Here is a 4,785-nt window from a genome sequence, read left to right on the forward strand (position 1 = left end):
TTTTGTCCTTTATTGTGCCCATCTTTGCATGAAATATTCCCTTGGTATCTTTAGTTTTCTTGAAGGGATCTCTAGTCTTTCCCACAAGATAATAACAGCCTGCTGCTGGAGGAATTTTAATATTGGCTCACCAAATATTATGCTACCACAACAAAACCCACCCAGTTCAATGATTAAAAATAGTCACTCAACCTTTGCCCTTGCCCACATTGGCAGCATGACAACTGTAACAACATCAAAACAATAATAATAATAATTAAAAATGAAGACTCTGGGCATAAACAATAATCTTATGACTTACTATTTTGTATACCTGATGTTTCGCATTTCTTTAGAAATTAGAAGACTCATAAAAGCAAGTCAAAAATCCAATATTGTCAACAGATAAAGAACTAAACGTAAAGTGGTTTCCCCTACTTTCTTCAATTTGAGCCTGAATTTTGCAGTAGGGAGCTGATGATCTGAGCCACAGATCATAAAGAAATAAAGCTTTCTGAAGACTCATCTTGATGAAGGGATGGCCTAGGGGAAGGGGGAGCTTTCATGAATAAACCTAGTTGAGAAAACTTTCAAGGGAAGAAATAAATAACGTAGTAACAAATTAGGTGAAGAAAAGGGAAATTTAAATCATCTTATATCCCTAGTTCAGGAGATGGGGCATCTGACTAAAATGGCACAAACCGATTTTCTGTTCAAAGCTCACTTTTATTATCTTTCCAGCTGATCTTTCCAGCTGTAGCTGCAGTATATACATAGAAACATTTTCCTAAACTATGTAATGAAGCATTTTCAGAAAGACTTATTTTTCCTTTCAAATTATTTAGTAAGGAGAATTGTAAAGGCATTATTCTCAAGGAGTTACATCTATTCTACCGTTTCAAAACATAATTTCAGTTATACAGAGTGAAGTAAGACAGAAAGAAAAACACCAAAACAGTATACTAACGCATGTATATGGAATTTAGAAAGATGGTAACGATGACCCTATATGCGAGACACCAAAAGACACTGATGTATAGAACAGTCTTTTGGACTCTGAGGGAAAAGGCGAGGGTGGGATGATTTGAAACAATAGCATTGAAACATGTATATTACCATATGTGAAACAGATCGCCAGTCCAGGTTCAATGCGTGAAGCAGGGTGCTTAGGGCTGGTACACTGGGATGACCCCGAGGGATGGAATGGGAGTTCAGAATGGGAGCATATATACACGCATGGCTGATTCATGTCAATGTATGGCAAAATCACTACAATATTGTAAAGTTATTAGCCTCCAATTAAAATAAATAAAAAAATAAAGTCAATCCATAGCAATCCTTTTAAAACATGTGAAAGAGCGCATCATAATAGAATCAAGTAAAATAAATAAACTGTGTAGCAAACCACTCTAAGCCACACGTTTGGTTATCTCTCTGGGAATCCCAGTTGAGCTATTTCAAATCCTGAAAGATGATGCTGTGTAAGTGCTGCACTCAATATGCCAGCAAATTTGGAAAACTCAGCAGTGGCCACAGGACTGGAAAAGGTCGGTTTTCATTCCAATCCCAAAGAAAGGCAATGCCAAAGAATGCTCAAACTACCACACAATTGCACTCATCTCACACTCTAGTAAAGTAATGCTCAAAATTCTCCAAGCCAGGCTTCAGTAATACATGAACCGTGAACTTCCAGATGTTCAAGCTGGTTTTAGAAAAGGCAGAGAAACCAGAGATCAAATTGCCAACATCCACTGGATCATGGAAAAAGCAAGAGAGTTCCAGAAAAACATTTATTTCTGTCTTATTGACTATGCCAAAGCCTTTGACTGTGTGGATCACAATAAACTGTGGAAAATTCTGAAAGAGATGGGAATACCAGACCACCTGACCTGCCTCTTGAGAAACCTATATGCAGGTCAGGAAGCAACAGTTAGAACTGGAAATGGAACAACAGACTGGTTCCAAATAGGAAAAGGAGTATGTCAAGGCTGTATATTGTCACCCTGGTTATTTAACTTCTATGCAGAGTATATCATGAGAAATGCTGGGCTGGAAGAAGCACAAGCTGGAATCAAGATTGCCAGGAGATTGACATCACCCTTATGGCAGAAAGTGAAGAGGAACTAAAAAGCCTCTTGATGAAAGTGAAAGAAGAGAGTGGAAAGTTGGCTTAAAGCTCAACATTCAGAAAACGAAGATCATGGCATCTGGTCCCATCACTTCATGGGAAATAGATGGGGAAACAGTGGGAACAGTGTCAGACTTTATTTTTTGGGCTCCAAAATCACTGTAGATGGTGACTGCAGCCATGAAATTAAAAGATGTTTACTCCTTGGAAAGGAAGTTATGACCTACCCAGATAGCATATACAAAAGCAGAGACATTACTTTGCCAACAAAAGTCCGTCTAGTCAAGGCTATGGTTTTTCCAGTGGTCATGTATGGATGTGAGAGTTGGACTGTGAAGAAAGCTGAGCACCGAAGAATTGATGCTTTTGAACTGTGGTGTTGGAGAAGACTCTTGAGAGTCCCTTGGACTGCAAGTATGTCCAACCAGTCCATTCTAAAGGAGATCAGTCCTGGGTGTTCATTGGAAGGACTGATGCTAAAGCCGAAACTCCAATACTTTGGCCACCTCATGCGAGGAGTTGACTCATTGGAAAAAACCTGATGCTGGGAGGGATTGGGGGCAAGAGGAGAAGGGGATGACAGAGGATGAGATGGCTGGATGGCATCACTGACTCGATGGACGTGAGTCTGAGTGAACTCCAGGAGTTGGTGATGGACAGGGAGGCTTGGCGTGCTGTGATTCATGGAATCGCAAAGAGTCGGACACAACTGAGTGACTGAACTGAACTGAACTGGGAAAATATAAAAACATTTTGGTATTTTTATGATTTTTAGCACTGCATAAACATGTTGATATATGAAATATTGAATATCATGGAGAAAAATTATATGTATTATCACTTTCTTTTATATTTTCTTCTTTCTGATTCCTTTGATTTTATTGTTTTTTCTAAAGGTTGAAATGTACATTACTGATTTGAAATATTTCCTCTTTTACTATCTAAGCATTTTGTGTTATAAATTTTTGTTTTAACTACTTAAGCTGCATGACACAAATGTAATATGTTGTGTTTTTGTTTACATTCAGTTCTGTGGATTTTTAAAATTACATTTGGAAAAAAAAAATTTGACCCATCGGTTGTTTAGAGGTGCATGTTTAATGTCTGCCTTTTTGAAAATTTTTCTGTTGTTTCTCTACTTGATTTCACTTTGGATGAAAACATGACTTACATGATTTCTAAAAATTTTTCAAGATTTATATATGAACCAAAATATGGTCTTTTTAATGAATGTCCATGGATGATTGAAATATATATATGTTATATATATAACTGTTTACTGGAATATTCCATAAATGTCATTTAGATTTCATTGGTTGATGGTGTGGTTCAGTTTTTCTATATAATTACTAATTTTGTTATGTGCCTAGTAGTTGTGTTGGTTATTATGAGTGGAAGATTAAATATACTCTTCCAGTCTCTGGCTCATATTTGGTGTATTTAGAATATTTATATTAAAAGTAATTGTTGATAGGTTTGTCACATTTTATTAACTATTTTGCTTGTTTCTTTATTTCTTGTTCTTTTTTTTATCATTTTCTTTCTTCTACAGTGGTGGCTCTAGGCATACAAAACATATCAGTTCAGTTCAGTTGCTCAGTCTGTCCAACTCTTTGCAACCCCATGAATCACAGCACGCCAGGCCTCCCTGTCCATCACCAACTCCCGGAGTTCACTCAGACTCACATCCATTGAGTTGGTGATGATATCCAGCCATCTCATCCTCTGTCATCCCCTTCTCCCTCTGCCCCCAATCCCTCCCAGCATCAGGGTCTTTTCCAATGAGTCAACTCTTCCCATGAGGTGGCCAAAGTATTGGAGTTTCAGCTTTAGCATCATTCCTTCCAAAGAAATCCCAGGGCTGATCTCCTTTAGAATGGACTGGTTGGACATCCTTGCAGTCCAAGGGACTCTCAAGAGTCTTCTCCAACACCACAGTTCAAAAGCATCAATTCTTGGACACTCAGCTTTCTTCACAGTCCAACTCTCACATCCATACATGACCACTGGAAAAACCATAGCCTTGAGTAGACAGACCTTTGTTGGCAAAGTAATGGCTCTGTTTTTCAATATGCTATCTAGGTTGGTTATAACTTTCCTTCCAAGGAGTAAATGTCTTTTAATTTCATGGCTGCAATCACCATCTGCACTGATTTTGGAGCCCCAAAAATTAAGTCTGACACTGTTCCCACCGTTTCCCCATCTATTCCCCATGAAGTGATGGGACCAGATGCCATGATCTTTGTTTTCTGAATGTTGAGCTTTAAGCCAACTTTTTCACTCTCCTCTTTCCCTTTCATCGAGAGGCTTTTTAGTTCCTCTTCACTTTCTTCCATAAGGGTGATGTCATCTGCATATCTGAGGTTATTGATATTTCTTCTGGCAATCTTGATTCCAGCTTGTGCTTCTTCCAGCCCAGCGTTTCTCATGATGTACTCTGCATAGAAGTTAAATGAGCAGGGTGGCAATATACAGCTTTGACATACTCCTTTTCCTATTTGGAACCAGTCTGTTGTTCCATGTCCAGTTTTAACTGTTGCTTCCTGACCTGCATATAGGTTTCTCAAGAGGCAGGTCAGGTGGTCTGGTATTCCCATCTCTTTCAGAAATTTCCACAGTTTCTTGTGATCCACACAGTCAAAGGCTTTGGCATTGTCAATAAATCAGAAATAGATACC

This window comes from Bos taurus, chromosome 8 (assembly GCF_002263795.3).
Source record: "Bos taurus isolate L1 Dominette 01449 registration number 42190680 breed Hereford chromosome 8, ARS-UCD2.0, whole genome shotgun sequence".
In the NCBI taxonomy this organism is placed as follows: Eukaryota; Metazoa; Chordata; class Mammalia; order Artiodactyla; family Bovidae; genus Bos; species Bos taurus.